This window comes from Panthera pardus, unplaced genomic scaffold (assembly GCF_024362965.1).
Source record: "Panthera pardus isolate Hobbes unplaced genomic scaffold, ASM2436296v1 HiC_scaffold_17, whole genome shotgun sequence".
Taxonomy (NCBI): Eukaryota; Metazoa; Chordata; class Mammalia; order Carnivora; family Felidae; genus Panthera; species Panthera pardus.
Genome location: NW_026526732.1, coordinates 100,072,527 through 100,089,938, shown reverse-complemented (window position 1 = coordinate 100,089,938; position 17,412 = coordinate 100,072,527). Strand labels below are relative to the sequence as shown.

Genomic DNA, 17,412 nt, shown 5'->3' with positions numbered 1-17,412 from the left:
AATGCAGGAAAATACCAAACGCAGAACTTGAGTGAGAAACTACTAGAAGAGACTGATCCTGGCCAAAATCAAGTCCAAAGGTTAAACATGTTTGCCCTCCTTATCTAAGGAATGAAAATGCTCAGATGCAGGGCAGAACCTGATAAACACCAAATTGTCTTCAGCAATTAGCAACTTCCGTCACCTGTTATTGCTTGGCTAGTGTCTTCCCAAAAGATATAGGGAAATGCTAATTTAGCCCTTGGGGCCTGTGAATGTCACCTTATTTGGAAATAGGGTCTTTGCAGATGTAATCAAGTTAAGGTGAAGTCATTAGGGTAGATCCTAATCTAATATGACTGGTATTTTCATAAGGTGACAGAAATCTGGACACAGACACACACACAGAGGAGAATGCCACGTAAAGACAGAGATGTGCAGGGAGAAGGAGGCCACATGACAATGGAAGCAAAGATGGGAATGAGGTAGCCACAAGGCAAGAAATATCAGAGATGGCTGATAACTTTCAGGAGCCAGGGGAGAAGCATGGCACAGGCTCGCTCTCAGGCCTCCAGAACCTTGCTGGCACTTTGATTTTGGACTTCTAAGCCTCCAGAACCATGAAAGCACAAACAGCTATTGTTTTAAGTTATTCAGTCTGTGGTAATTTGTGGCAGTCCTAGGAAACTAAGATACCAACTATGGGCTGACACAGAATAATTCAAATAAATTTCATAGAGCGTTCCCCTCTCCTCTTGTTAAATGTCCTGCTCACTGTCTAGATACCTCAGTAACGGAGTCAGCTCAGTAATTCTGCCATCAGATGCACAGGCCACATTTGATTTTGATTTATCTTTCAGATAACCCGGGACTTTCAAAGTTAAATGGAAATGATCATTTTAATACTTTGCCTGATGTGGATTCAGAGCCAGGCCAAAGGCAGTTTGGCAACCTGTCAGCAACTGATAGTATGACTGAAAAACCTGATATGTCAGCTATTGTTCTACTGTATTAGCTTCTTTGGGTCCTATGAACTCATGAAATATAACAAAGCGCTGTATTGTCTAAACTCTTCTGAATATATGGCTAGCGGTCACATAACTCCTTTTGTCTTAGTCTACGCCTGTCAAAGAGGAATTCTCTGGTGTCTTTGTTTTCCTTTAGAGCTTTCCCCTCTAATTTGATCTGTACTTGATGACATGGTCATAAAAACACCACGTACCTGGTAGAGCAGAATCGCACGTAAGCATTGTTAGAGTCAAAGGAAGGAAATTTCCCAGGCAGAAGAATTCTAAGAGCTAACGTTTATTGATTCCTGTGTGCCAAACTCTTCTTCAGATGCTTGACAGCAGATACCATTTTTATTGTTACAAGGACCCTATTGGGCAGGTGTTATTTCTCTTCTCCCTTTACAGCAAACAAACCAATTGATGGCAGTGATGAGTAGAAGTCACCAGAGGTCACGGGGCTGATGAGCACCAGGGCTAAGATTATGAACCCAGGTGGTCTGGATGCAGTCTTTTCCTTAACCATTACTCCGTTGGCTTTCTACCTGGGAAATACTCCCATCCTGGATCTGAACCTTGGCGTGTTTTCCTCACTGAAAAGCATTGTTTTTATGGCCTTTTCAGCTAATGGAAATTTTGGATCTATGTGTTTGCCCAAGGTTGTAGGATCATCTCTGCAGGAAGGGGATGGAATGAGCCCCTGAAGTCCAGCTCTGGAGTATTTGTGATTGTTGATGCTACAGAGGCCTCTTGATCTTTGAATGATCTGAGCCACAGGGGCACCATTTTTAAGCAGTCACATTTTATCCAACTAGACCCACTAACCAGAAATATCACCACATTTTCAAAATGAAATGTTTTGTTTTCGTATCATGTTATTATACAATAAAATTAGTGCCAGTGATTGACTGCAGGTCTACTTACCTCCTTACACAGCACACATCTGGGATGAAACATCAGAGATCCAGGGAAGAGAGGGCCAGAGTCCAGTGCCTCTTTTGGGAGGGCTCCTATAGGCCAGCGTCTCCTACTGTTGAAGTGGTCAAGAGGGAAATGGATTAGGGAAAGGATGGGTCAGGATTGCTTCTAGGATAGGAGTTTAATCCCATCGTCCCCAAAACCCCCTGCCCACAAAAATTTTTTTATTAAAACTCTTTTGACTATTCTAAAGTGACTTTCCTAGATAACCTAATCTATTTATACACATAATTGAAAATCAATGTTATGCCCAACTGAATCATAAAGAAAGAACAAAAGGAAAGTAAATGGAAAGTAAATAGTATGATACTTCTAGCTCAGGACCAACTATAGCAAAGTCATAATGATGTAGTCAAATGTTTGCACCCATATGTGGAATCTGCAAATGTGAGTATGTGCTGATACAGGGTGTGGTGTGAGTCACCTATCGAGAGTAGCCTTACCTCAGGAGATGAGATTTTTCCAGTGGTGAGTAATCTAAGTAAAGTTATTAGCAAAACAGCATATAAGCTCCCCCTGATTAAAAAAAATTGTCAACAAAGCAACATATAATTTTCCCTCCAATTTAGTGGCATTGCGGGGATATTCAGCCTATATCAAAACCCAGAGAAAACACTGTGTGAATGTGGGAAATAGACTGGGGTCCTGACTTTGTCACCTACGTGAATTAATTCAATGGTTAAGCAGGATGTGGGACTATCTAGTTGTGGGACCATCCACAGTTCCATGATATCCACCATACCCAAACTTCAACTGTTGGGACATACAACCGCCCCTTTAAATTTCCACACCTCCAGGTGCTGGATCACTCCAACTGGCAGCCACTAGGTTAGGGCTTCCTTATTTCCAAATCTCTTTTGTCCCCTTGTCCTCTCCCGTCTCTGCCTTCCTCTCTTCTCCCTTCTCTTTTCCTCTGCTGCCACTCCTATTCATCTCCCGTGTTCCCTTGCCTTTCCCCTCCTTGCTCTGCTTTTCCCATCTCCTCCTCCTTCGCACTTTCATCAGGGAGGAGGTGGTGGCCCTCTTGTAAGAGCAGAGTTGAGGGGTTCCTGTCTCTTGTGGAGAGTATATCTCATAAGACTGCCTGCAGCTATTTTCCCAGCCCTGAACATCCTCACACTGCATTTTCTCTGTCTCTCTCTCCAAATTTCGATCTGTAATTTCAACTGTATAGGTCAGAAAAATACAGTCAGAGAAACACTGTGGTATCAGAGCCTTAACTCTTTAATATAATTTTAATATAGACTCTTAAACACCAAATAATGGCTAAAGTATACATACATTATTGCCTTTAAGTTTCATCTTATCCCCATTTTACAGATGAGGGACAGAGACACAGAAATTAAATGACAGGCCCAGCCTACAGAGTTCATAAACAGCAGAGCTGGGATGTTGTGTTAACTCGGCAAGGGGTGTCATGACGGCAGTTCCTATCCCCAGAGAACTGGCTACCTAGCGCACAGGAAAAACCTGAAAACGAATAGGTGAAAATTTGACAGCTAATATTTATTGGGTATTGTCATGTGTCATTAAGTGTGTTCTACACACATTATCTTATTAATTTTTTTAAATGTTTATTTATTGATTTTGAGAGAGAGGGAGAGAGAGAGAGCATGTGGGGAGGGGCAGAGAGAGAGGGGAGAGAGAGAGTCCCAAGCAGACTCCATGCTGTCATCATGGAGCCTGACTCAGGCCTGAACTGACAAACTGTGAGATCATGACTTGAGCCTAAATCAAGAGTCAGACGCTTACTGAATGAGCCACCCAGGTGCCCCTCTTATTAATCTTTTTAATAAACCTGTAATGCCCATGATTTTGTTGTTGTTGCTGTTTGTTTGTTTTTTAGCATCACCATGCACTTGCAGGTAAGGGACCACAGGTAGAGAGGCTGCTAGTAAGTACTTGGTCTGGGATTCAGACACAGACTGCCTGGGGAGCCTGGGTTCTCACCCACTGGTCTAAGCCCTGGGATTTCAAGAGAGGGAAATGTTTCTGGCAGCTGGGATCAGGGAGCGGCATTGCAGCTGAGCTTAGGGTTGGGGTAAATTTCCACAGGTGGAGAGGGGGAGGCATATTCCGTGCTGGAATGGGTGGAGCCTGGGGGACAAGGAGAGGTAGTCACATAGTGCTTTCTCCTTTTACATTAAAAACTGTTTTTTAATTAAAAAAAATTTTTTTACATCTATTTATTTTTGAGAGACAGAGAGAGACAAAGCGCAAGCAGGGGAGGGGCAGAGAGAGGGAGACAGACAGGCTGTTGGCTGTCGAAGCAGGCTGCTGGCTCTGAGCTGTCAGCACAGACTGTGACATAGGGCTCGAACCCATGAACCATGAGATCATGACTTGAGCCAAAGTCAGACACTCAAACGACTGAGCCACCCAGGCACCCCTCCTTTTACATTTTAAAGGCATGCTTTGTTTGTTTGTTTTCTAAATGTTCATTTATTTTGAGAGAGAGAGAGAGAGCATGAGTTGAGGGGGACAGAGAGAGAGAGAGAGACAGACAGACAGAATCTCAAGAGGGCTATGTCTTGACAGCCCCCACTGAGGGCTCACGTTCCATGAGATCATGACCTGAGATGAAACCAAGAACCTGATGCTTAAAGGACTGACTCACCCAGACGCCCCTGTTTGTTTGTTTGTTTTTAATTCCAGTTGAATATTGAAGAGAATGAGCCTTACTATTGAACATCTGTAATTAGAACAAATACATCTTTATCTCTTCTGGGTGACTATTGAAATAGTTTGCGAGAGGGGCACCTGGGTAGCTCAGTCTTTTAAGTGTCTGACTCTTGATTTCGGCTCAGGTCATGATCTCGTAGTTTATGAGTTTGAGCCCCCCATCAGGCTCCACACTGTTAGTGTGCTTGGTATTCTCTCTCTCTCTGCCCCTACCAAACTCATGTGCTCTCTCTCTTTCTTAAAATAAATAAATAAATTTAAAAGAAAAAACACTTATTTTTAAAAAATGAAATAGTTTGTGAGAAAGCACCATGGTCATTCCTGCCTGGCGCTCTGTGCACTCTGTGTACCAGGAAATGGTCTGAAGGCAAGGGCCAGAGCTCCAGTCCTCACTCTGCCTGTCAATCTTGGGCCTTCTACCTGATCCTCCCCATTCTTCCACAAGTGTGGGGTAATGACACAGGCCATGGTTATCCTGGAAAGACCCTGGAAGGCCTAAGGAGGGAACAGGGGTGCCCAGCTTCAGAGGTGAGGTGCTACGAAACTCTAAGGCATCAAACATTTTTATTAGTCTGCTTAATCTGTCCTTTTAATATGTAGTAGTAATTAACATTGGCCCTGGGCAACTCAGAACAGGAATGTTGCGACCTCAGTTAATTTGTAGAGTGCCCTGGTATTTGCACATACATGCTCTAATTCAATCTTTACTAATTTTCCTATGAAGGAAGCAGGATGATTATGATCAACTGCCATTTTTACAAAAACTGAGACCCAAACCATTTGTTTAGCAAATGTGAGATCTGGGTATAAAATTCCAGGCTTCCGACTTGCAGTTTAGACTACTTTCCAAGGACCATAGAAGAGGCTTTCTGGGGACAACCCTTGCTAAATTTCTTGGCAAAATTCAAGACAGGCAAGAGCACAGACTTGCTAACGCTGTTTGCACATAGTACATAACCCACAGTGACACTGAATTTCTAAATCTTTTTAAAAATTCAGCTCCAAGTTTGCCCCTCTTGCTTTAACCCCTCCAGATAGAATCTGCCACTCCTGCAGCAATCCCGTGAGGCTGCCCTCTGTAATTACACGTACTGCGTTGTACAACAATAATTCGTTTACATGTCTGTCCCCTCCACCTCTTCCCCTTGTCTCCCCACCCCCCGGGGACAGTGACACAGGGCCAGCCATCTTGGGTCTCCAGTACCCAGCAGGTTGCTAGATGTAATAAATGCCCAAGAAGGATCTTTATGTTTTTCATAAAAGGAAAAACTTAATTCGACTGCATAAAATTCAGAAATATTTGAACAGTAAGGAATATCAAAAATGAAATAAAGTTAAAAAGAAATCGAAAAATAAGAAATGGCTACAAAATATCAAATCCTCTAATCTATGAATTAATAATAAAAATATTACTAAGTTCAGCTAGGGATGATGCTGCCATTTGGGGCTGTGTGTATGTGTTGTTTTAAATACCAGTCAAAACATTTTGAGGTAATACTTTTACTGATTTCTAAAAAATTTTAATGTTGATTTATTTACTTTGAAAGAGAAAGAGCATACACATATGTGAGGGAAGGGCAGAGAGAAAGAGAGAAAGAGAAAGAGAAGGAGAGAGAATCCCAAGCAGGCTCCACACCACCAACACAGAGCCCAGCTCAGGGATCAAACTCTCAAACCGTGAGATCATGACCTGAGCTGAAATCAAGAGTCAGATGCTTAACCGACTGAGCCACCCAGGTGCCCGGGGACTTTTACTGATTTCTAGTAGCAGCTCAGAGGGCATAGAAATGGTCTTTACTCTTCTAAATGTCTCCATTTGGTCATGTCAAGGTTCAATGATAATTTAAGTAATAATGGACCTTTTTCTTGAAGCAAAATGCAATATATCATCTATATTCTATAGGGCCTACTGAAGTGGAAACGACGTACCTACAAGAATTACAGAACAATCATCTATATTAGAAAAACACTACCTTAGGAATTATCATTCTATCAGACCTTACTAACAGCACATGTTTCATCAATTAAGTAATAGTAGTTGAACTAAAAAGAGATGTATCAAAATGACTTCTAAAGTCTTTATTTTTTTAATGTTTATTTATTTTTGAGAGAGAGAAGAGCATGAGCAGGGTGGAGGCAGAGATAGAGGGAGAGAGAGGGTACGAAGTAGGCTCTGTGGCACAGCGCAGAGTCCTATGTGGGGCTCAAACTCACGAAATGTGAGATCATGACCTGAACTGAAGTCAGACGCTTAACCAACCGAGCCACCCAGGTGTCCCTCAAAATGACTTTTAAAGAGAGAGGATGCAGGAAAATCACTCGGTTGTTGTGGATACACAGAGACTGGGGGCTTTGAAAGTTGAATCAGACCAGCATGTGACCCTGGATTCCAGAGACATCACAGCTTAACCCTCCCTTTCCCCTGGGGACCTGATGACCCAGGGGATGCCCCAATTCTCTTGGGCCTGTGCCCAGGGCTGTTTGTTGAATAATAGGGGCTTTAGTTTTCTACTGTTGCTGGACAAATCACCCCAACTCAGTGCCTTAAAGCAACACACATTTATTGCCTTTTATTCTGCAGGTTGCAAGTGTGGGTTAGCTTGCTGGTTTCTCAGCTCCAGGTTTCACAGGCTGTCATCAAGGTGTCGACAGGACACATTCTTCTGGAGAGGCTCATTCCACGCTCATTCTGGTTGTTATTGGCAAAATCCAGTGCTTTGCAGCTGTAGGACTAAGGTCCTCATCTCCTCGCTAACTGACAGCTGGGGGCTGGCTGTAGCTTCTAGAGGCTTCTCTTCAATCTCTGCACGCGGACACCTATGCCTCAGTGGCAGCAATAGTGCAGTCAATCCTTCTCACACTTGGAAGCTCCTTTCTCTGCTGCTGCATCTCTGACTCCAGCTGGAAGTGGAGTCTCATGTTAAGGTCTCAAGCGATTAGATTGGATCCAGTTGGTTAATCCAGGCTTGTCTCCTCACCTCATGAGTCATAGCCTTAATTACATCTGTAAAGCCCCTTTCGCCATGGAACAGAACATACGTACAGGATCCAGACATTTGGGTGTGGGTGTGGACATTAACCAGCCCCGCATAAGACCCCGTGGGAAAACTAGAATTTAAACTGTGCTTCAGCCAACTTTTGGGTGTTTAGCCATTTCCTGGTCCTGGCTTGTTGAGCTTTCTCTCAGTTGGCAACCAACCTTCTTGAGCTTCTTTTCTCATAGGAGATAATCAGTCCAGCTTGCAAAGAAGGAAGCTGTGCATTGCCATTCTTCCCCCAGGTCTCCAGCCATCTTCTGGGTGGGAGCTGTGTTTCCAGTTTATAGTGCTGATGCTTTCCTACATTTTAACAAGTTTTTTTTTCTCAACTTCTAAGGTAAATTACCTCCCCGACTGGTTTTCTGCAAAGTTTCATAATATGTTCTTGACACAGTTCAGGCAGTATTTGATGTTTCAATGGAAGCTCTTAAATCTCCCCATCAGGCTGTGAATTTTCAGCCACTAAAGATGGTTGTTTGGATTAGAAACTTTTTGTGACCTGTAAGCTCTTCATTTGATTTTATTCAAAAAAATTTTTTTAATTTTATAGTTTTTTTAATTAAAATTTTTTTTAAGTATTTATTTTTTGAGAGAGACAGAGACAGTGCAAGTGGGGGAGGGGCAGAGAGAGCAAGTGCTGCACTGTCAGCATAGAGCCCGATGCAGGGCTTGAACCCATGAAACCTCGAGATCATGACCTGAGCTGAAACCAAGAGTCAGACACTTAACAGACTGAGCCACCTAGGCACCCCAATATTATTTTAAAAACTTTTAAAATTCCTTGTTTCTTTCCTTGAAATCTTCTAAGGAAACATTTAAGTTAGCGGCATCAATGAGTTTCTTCAAATTGACTTGTGGCTGACCATTTAGGCAGCCATGTCCAGTTCTCTTTTTTCTACAAGCTGCCATCATCCACGTGGCCATCTCTAAATGGAGCAGGCGAGTGGATCATCTCCAGCACGGTTTCAGTCAGAGATTTCAATGGGCCCCCTTTATCCTGTATGGCCTGTTTTATTCACGTGGCTTAAATTTTCAAGTATTTCTCCCCCTACTTTTCATCTATCATATCACCTCTTGGGATGAGCGTTTTCATCCAAGCCACCCATTATTTTCCTCAGAAGTTGTTCTACATTCTTCTGAGATTCCTTTAAGACATTTTTTTAAATGTTTATTTATTTTTGAGAGAGAGAAGGTGAGAGAGGTGGGGCCGGGGAGAGGATCCAAAGTGGGTGCCATGCTGACAGTGGACAGCCAAATGCCGGGCTTGAACTTATGAACTCCGAGATCATGACCTGAGCTGAAGTCAGATGCTTAACCGACCAAGCCACCAGGGCGCCCCACCTTTAAAGACACTTTTGATGTAGGGACAGGAGCCAAGATGGCAAAACAGCATGGAAGTTTTTTTTGTGTCTCGCATCCATGAAATACAGCCAGGTCAACACTAAACCATGCTGCACACCTAGAAAACTGATTTGAGGATTAACACAACAATCTGCACAACCTGAACCACAGAACTCAGCAGGTACGTGGTGCAGAGAGGTGAACTGGGGGAGACAGAAGCCACAGAGGGCAGGGAACTGTTTTTGCTTGCAGGGAGAGGACAGAGATGGGAGGAGAGTACGGGAAAAGCACCACACCCCAAAAGCAGCTGGAGAGAAAGTGGAGAAGTGGAAACAGCTGCAGGGAATGAACAAAACAGGGAGAAAGGAGAAAGGAGAGGGTTTAAATTCCATTAAGACTCTATAGAGTGCAGAGTCTGAGGCTCTGCAGCTTGGTACCTGGTGGTGCTCTGGTGGGAAGGGCGAATCCCCAGGAGCAGAGAGCAAGGTCCTCAGTTCCTTGGGCCACATGTGGAGAGGTGGTTCCCTTGCTGGGAGATGTAGAGTCTGTGTGGCCCCCCACCCCCAAAAGGAAAAGGCCCCAGTGGACCTGGGAGAACAACCACATCCACTAGTGCTGGAACAAGGTCGTTGAGGGTGAAGCCTGGCGCCAGGTGTGTGTTGTGATTTGCCATAATCCCTGAAATGTTGCTGCTGCACGATCGCGTGAACTTTTTCTGGGGTGGGCTGGCACTCAGCTGCAGTCTCTGGGCACCGGCAGCAGCACAGTCATGCAAATGTTCCTGGGTGCGGCCGGCACCCAGCCATTGCTCAGTGAGACGATTCCCCAGAAGGTCTGAGCTGGTCAAAGCCGCAGTCCTTCACAAGCGAGGGGCTGGGAAACACAGCCGCATCTGAGACAAAACTCCGGAGGGAGGTGCTACCTGGGGCTTGGTCACGGACAGCGTCAAAGCGGGAAGTGGGAGGAAGCCAAAGACAAAGGACAGGTGTGCGATTGCTGATCGGTGAGCAGAGTTCCAATACTAGAGACTGGGTAGCTGGGTAACACCATTTTCAACCCTGCGGCCTGTGCACATACACACCTACAAGCACCACAACCATCCACCCCAGTAAGCTAAGCAGCGCCATCTAGTGGAGAATTGAGCCATTACACTAAGCCCCGCCCAACTGGGCCAACCTTGCTCTTCAGGAACACAAGTCTCTCTGCCTGCTTAGTTTATGGACAATAAAGAGCTTCATAGTTTGACTTCTAGGGGAAAATTAAGTAATTTCAATCGTATTTCAGTCTGTTCACTGGTCCATCTATTCAATTTTCTTTTTCTCTTTTTTGTTTTTTTTCTTGAATACATAAAGAGAAAAAAAATTTTATTTTCAATATTTATCAAAAACATTTCTCTTTAATGTTTTCTACTATATTTTTTACTTTTGTGTAAATTTTTTCAGACTCTACTTCCATCATTTCATTTTATTCTATTTCAGTATATTCATTTTTTCAAATTTTCAAATGATTTCCTTTTTAAAATTTTTCTCCCCCCCCTTTTTTTCTAATCTATGAAGCCCCATTCAACAACTAGATGGAAACATACCTAGGATCTAGCATCATGTATTTGATTTGTGTGTGTGTGTGTGTGTGTGTGTGTTGTTTTTAATTTTTTAATTTTAATTTTTTTAATTTTAATTTTTTTAATTTTAATTTTTTTACCTCATTAATTCCTTTTCTCCTTCAAAATGATGAAACAAAGGAATTCACCCCAAAATAAAGAGCAGGAAGAAATGAAAGCCAGGGACTTAACCAACACATATACAAGCAAAATGTCTGAACCAGAATTTAGAATCATGATAATAAGAATACTAGCTAGAGTCAAAAATAGATTAGAATCCTTTTCTGTGGAGATAAAAGAAGTAAAAGCTAGTCAGGATGAAATAAAAAGTGCTATAACTGAGCTGCAATCTCGAATGGATGCCATGGCAGCAAAGATGGATGAGGCAGAGCAGAAAATCAGAGATATAGAGGACAAACTTATGGAGAATAATGAAGCAGAAAAAAAGAGGGAGACTAAGGCAAAAGAGCACGATTCAAGAATTAGAGAAATCAGTGATTCATTAAAAAGGAACACCATTAGAATCTTAGGGGTCCCAGAAAGTGAAGAGAGAAAAAAGGGTAGAAGGGTTATGTGAGCAAATCATAGCGGAAAACTTTCCTAACCTGGGGAAAGACAAAGACATCAAAACACAGGAAGCACAGAGGACTCCCATTATATTCAACAAAAATCAACCATCAACAAGGCATATCATCGTCAAATTCACAAAATACTCAGGCAAGGAGAGAATCATGAACACAGCAAAGGAAAAAAGTCCTTAACCTACAAGGGAAGACAGATCAGGTTTGCAGCAGACCTATCCACAGAAACTTGGCAGGCCAGAAAGGAGTGGTGGGATATATTCAGTGTACTGAATCGGAAAGATATGCAGCCAAGAATTCTTTACCCAGCAAGGCTGTCATTCAAAATAGAAGGAGAGATAAAAAGTTTCCCAGAAAAACAAAAATTAAAGGAGTTCACAACCACTAAACCAGTCCTGCAAGAAATTTTAAGGGGGACTCTTTGAGGGGAGAAAAGATGAAAAAGAAAGAAAGAAAGAAAGAAAGAAAGAAAGAAAGAAAGAAAGAAAGAAAGTCCAAAAGCAACAAAGACTAGAAAGTACCAGAGAACACCACCAGAAACTCCATCTCTACAAGCAACATAATGTCAATAAATTCATATCTTTCAGTACTCATTCTAAACGTCAATGGACTAAATGCTCCAATCAAAAGACACAGGGTAACAGAATGGGTAAGAAAACAAGATCCATTTATATGTTGTTTACAAGAGACCCACTTTAGACCTAAAGACACATTCAGATTGAAAGTAAGGGGATGCAGAACCATCTATCACACTAATGGTCGACAAAAGAAAGCCGGAGTAGCTATACTTTTATCAGACAATCTAGACTTCAAAATAAAGACTGTACCAAGAGATGAATAAGGGCATTATATCATAATTAAGGGGTCTATCTCCCAAGAAGACCTAACAATTGTAAACATTTATGCTCCAAATGTGGAAGAACCCAAATATATAAATCAGGAAAAAACTGAGAGTTTCCTCCTAAGGTGAGGAACAAGACAGGGGTGTCCACTCTAACCACTGTTACTCAACATAGTATTGGAAGTCTTAGCTTCAGCAATCAGACAACATAAAGAAATAAAAGGCATCCAAATCGTCCAGGAGGAGGTCAAATTTTCACTTTGCAGATGACATGATGCTCTGTATGGAAAACCCAAAAGATTCCACTAAAAAACTGCCAGAACTGATCCATGAATTCAGCAAAGTCGCAGGATATAAAATCAATGCACAGAAATCAGTTGCATTCCTATATACCAACAATGAAGCAACAGAAAGAGAAATCAAGGAATCGATCCCATTTACAATTGCACCAAACACCATAAAATACTTAGGAATAAATCTAACCAAAGAGGTGAAAAATCTATACTTTGAAAACTATAGAAAACTTATGAAAGAAATTGAAGAAGACATATAAAAATGGAAAAAGATTCCATGCTCCTGGATAGGAAGAACAAATATTGTTAAAATGTCACTACTACCCAAAACAATCTACATATTCAATGCAATCCCTATCAAAATAACACCAGCATTCTTCACATAGCTAGAACAAACAATCCTAAAATTTGGACAGAACCACAAAATTTGGATAGAACCCAAATAGCCAAAGCAATATTGAAAAAGAAAACCAAAGCTGGGGGCATCACAATCCCAGACTTCAAGCTGTATTACAAAGCTGTAATCATCAAGACAATATGGTACTGGCACAAAAACAGACACTCAGATCAATGGAACAGAATAGAGAACCCAGAAATGGACCCACAAACATATCGCCAACTAATCTTTGACTAAGCAGGAATGAATATCCAATGGAATAAAGACAGTCTCTTCAGCAAGTGGTGCTGCTGGGAAAACTGGATAGCGACATGCAGAAAAATGAACGTGGACCACTTTCTTAACACCATACACAAAAATAACCTCAAAATGGATGAAAGACCTAAATGTAGGACAGGAAGCCATCAAAATTCTCGAGGAGAAAGCAGGCAAAAACTTCTTTTGACCTCAGCCACAGCAACTTCTTACTCAACAAGTCTCCAGAGACAAGGGAAACCAAAGCAAAAAGGAACTACTGGGACCTCATCAAAATAAAAACTTTCTGCACAGCGAAGGAAACAATCAGCAAAACTAAAAGACGGGAATGGGAGAAGATGGAATGGGAGAAGATATTTGCAAAGGACATATCAGATAAAGGGTAGTATCCAAAATCTATAGAAAACTTATCCAACTCAACACCCAAAAAACAAATAATCCAGTAAAAAAATGGGCAAAAGACATGAATAGACACGTCTCCAAAGAAGACATCCAGATGGCCAACTGACATATGAAAAAGTGCTCAACATCACTCATCATCAGGGAAATACAAATCAAAACCACAATGAGATACCACCTCACACCTATCAGAATGGCTAACATTAACAACTCAGGCAACAACAGATGTTGGTGAGGATGTGGAGAAAGAGGATCTCTTTTGCACTGCTGGTGGGAATGCAAACTGGTGCAATCACTCTGGAAAGCAGCATGGAGGTTCCTCAAAAAATTAAAAACAGAACTTCCCTATGACCCAGCAATTGCACTAATAGGTATTTACCGAGGGATACAGGTATGCTGTTCGAAGGAGCACATGCACCCCAATGTTTATAACAGCACTATTGATAGTAGCCAAAGTATGGAAAGAGCCCAAATGTCCACCGATGGATGAATGGATAAAGAAGATATGGTATATATATATATATATATATATATATATATATATACACACACACACACACACACACACACACACACACACACACTGGAGTATTATTTGACAATCAAAAAGAATGAAATCTTGCCATTTGCAACTATGTGGTTGGAACTGGAGGGTATTATGCTAAGCAAAATTAGACAGTCAGAGAAAGTCAAATATATGACTTCCCTCATATGAGGACTTTAAGACACAGAACAGATGAATACAAGGGAAGGGAAGCAAAAATATAAAAACAGGGAGGGGGACAAAACATAAGACACTCAAATATGGAGAACAAACAGAGAGTTACTGGAGGGGATGTGGGAGGGGGGATGGGCTAAATGGGTAAGGGGCATTAAGGAATCTACTCCTGAAATCATTGTTGCACTATATGCTAACTTGGATGTAAATTAAAAAAATAAAATAAAATCCATAAAAACAAAATAAATAAAATAAAATGAGCTTGCTTTTCCCCAGCACACAAACACACACAAAAGTAAATAAAGTGGAAATTTGTACTACCTAACCTTTAGCTGTTACCGTATTTCCCAAGACTATTATCCACATCCTCTGTGGATCAACATGGATCAACTGCTCTTCCTAAAATCTTTTTATTTCTCAAATTTTAGGGCCTGGGTAATTGTTGTAATTTAATGGGAAATATTCTATGCAAGCCATATCCTTGTATTAGAAACGCTTGACTGCTCTTGCTGTGAGATTTTCCTAACCTCTTTAAATGGGTCGTATTTGTAAATTTCAACATGGCTTTTACCTTGGTCCTTTTCTCCTTTACCTAAAGAACAAATACATCTTACCATTGATGGTTTTAAAAAAAATAAAGGCATATTTTGATGTGAGTTACTAGGGACTGGAGGGATTTTGAATCATCTGCAAGTGACCATGTGTCTGTCCTTGAAGGCGAGTCTTTATTATTCCATGAAATGAAATGAAAGTTTGGGTGTCTCGCTTTTAAGGTTTTTTTTTTAAGTTTATTTATTTTGAGAGAGAAAGAGAGCAAGAGCGGGGGGGGGGGGGGAGGGAGGGAGAGAGAGAGAGAGAGAGAGAGAGAGAGAGAGAGAGAGAATGAATCCCAAGCCCCATGTGGGGCTTGAACTTATAAATCATGAGATCATGACCTGGGGCGAAGTCAAGAGTCAGACGCTTTACCAACTGAGCCACCCGGGTGCCCCATAGGTGTCTCGCTTTTCTATGATCTGTCAGGAAGGCCTGCTGTATCCTCTAGAGAAGAGATGAACTTGCTCAGCTTTCAGCTTTCAGTCAAGGGCTGCCGAATATGGTGCTTGGCCCATCGGAGGACTCACCTCCACTGGTGGTGACTTGAGTCCTTCTTGGTCTTGTGAGCAGATCAGTCTTCTCCCTGACTTTGCCATATTCTTCCACCCTGGGGCAGATGATCTTTTGCCTAGTTCTTTTCCCCCTCTTTAAAGAACATGGGCTCTTTACTATAAAGAGCCAATGCCAAAACCATGAGAAAACCCAGAGAGAACTGGGCATTGTCTCGAGTGTTCCGACAAGCCTGGCAGAGTACAACACAGCTGCTCAGGACTGCCGGAAAGTCATTGTTGTGGCAGTCAGCAGGCCCTCCATCACTCCAAAGGGTCCCACAGTGCCACCTCTGGTTGCTAGTATCCTCTGAGCCACATGACTGGCACAGGCCCCTGCAAAGTGTGCCACCTCTGACCCAAACAACTGCCTCAATCCAGGACAGACCATTAGTGGGACTGGGAGAGGGGGAGGCCAGGGTTCGTAACTTTGCTCTGCCCAAGCAGAGGGTAAGTGCACAAAAAAATTATTTGTATGGTGCACTGAGGAGGCTATGGAAAAGGCTGATGCAGCCAGAGAAGACCAGCCTGTGAGCACTGGCCTCTCTAGGCTCCACCTGCAAACCTACAGCAAAATCCCTACAGCAAACCTAGGAGGCATCACAGCCATGCTGTGCTGGAACCCAGGCTGTGTGTGTCAGGGCATAATGGTGGCACCCACTGCAGCAGAGGACTCACATCCCCCCAGCCCTGGGTGATGCTCACTCTTCTGATTTAAAGTTTCCTTCTGCAGCCCAGAGCCCTGATCTTCCTACAGACATCACAGGGAGTTACCACCCCTGAAGGCTTCCTCTCTCTTCTGTGTTTGGTCAGTGCAGGCTGGGGGTGGGGGTGGGGGTGGCCGCAGAGGACAGAGGGCTTCACCAAAGGTACTAGCTTACAGAGCTGGATTTCAACTGGAAGAATTCAGGAGGAATCAAGGTGGGACTGAGACGGACAATGTCTTAGTATTTTGGGGATTTTCGATGGAGCCAGTTTGTCCCCATTCAATGCAAGCATTCCACAGGGAGACTCCCTTCCAATGGCCTTCTCACTTCCAGTGCATGGCTCCCAAGGTTGCCCAGGGTCAGTCTCCCGTCTCTCACATCACTTTCAGAAGTGTGCTTCCGTGTTGTGTCTCTGAAGGACAGGCAGATCTCCCTCTCAGCGGAATTTGCAACGTTTTATCTTTTTATTTATTTATTTTTTTAATGTTTAATTTAATTTTGAGAGAGCATGAGCAGGGGGAGGGCAGAGAGGGGGGGGCAGAGGATCCAAAGCAGGCTCCGTGCTCAGGCCTAGAGCCTTACTGTTCATTGTTCAGGACTCTGCCTTGTCCTCTGTATCTTTAAACTTGAAAGACAGAACCACTGATGGAGGCTGCTCTGGGGTTCTGAAAGGTGCCGGGGTTTGGGCTGCAGGGACCCTGCTCCCAGGAGTCCCTCTATTTATCTCTCATTGCTGAATCAGAAGAAGTCCTCTGGGCATCAATGGGTAGGCTCCAAACTTCTCAGGTTCCTACATGTGACCATGAACACAGCTGCCCTCAAGAAGTATTTACAGAACTGAACGTTACCTATGAACTCATTTAGCTGTCATGTAAAGTAAGGTGTTGGAGTCAGAACGGCTGTAAATCTCAGGATGCAAGCATGTAGTGACATGATAAGATATAAATACAGATATGTCTCTGTCTCTCTTTATCTCCCTATCTTTGTCTCTTAGTCTGCTTGGGCTGAGACCGCCATAATAAAATACCATAGACCAGGTGGCTTAAACAACTCTTTATTTCTCACAGTTCCGGAGGCTGAAAATCTGAAATAAGGGTACCAGTGTGGTTGGATTCTGGGCGAAGGCCCTCTTCCTGGTTTACAGATGGCCGTCTTCTAATTTGTATCCTCACGTGGCAGAGAGAGCTGACTCTTCCTCTTCTCTGGGGACACTGATCCCATCATGGGACTCCACCCTCATGACCTAAGTACCTCCCAAAGGCCCCACCTCCAAATGTCATCATATATGGTTTCAACATATAAATTTCAGGGGACACATTCAGTCTGTAACAGTATAACTATATATATATATATATATATATATACATACATATACATATACATACATGCACACTCACACACACACATATGTATATATATTTATAATAGGATTAGTTTCAGCCCTTAGCTGGTGT

At 42.6% G+C, this 17,412-nt stretch overlaps 1 protein-coding gene across 1 annotated transcript in view; it reads right to left on the bottom strand.

Annotated features, from left to right (window-relative positions):
* The window catches only part of KLHL31 (kelch like family member 31), a 46,841-nt gene that overhangs the window by 2,504 nt on the left and 26,925 nt on the right, over positions 1 to 17,412 (bottom strand). The window contains exon 4 of the transcript XR_002082103.2: positions 1,911 to 2,016. The gene's annotated coding sequence lies outside the window, so the exon portion shown is untranslated. The remainder of the gene's footprint in view (positions 1 to 1,910; positions 2,017 to 17,412) is intronic.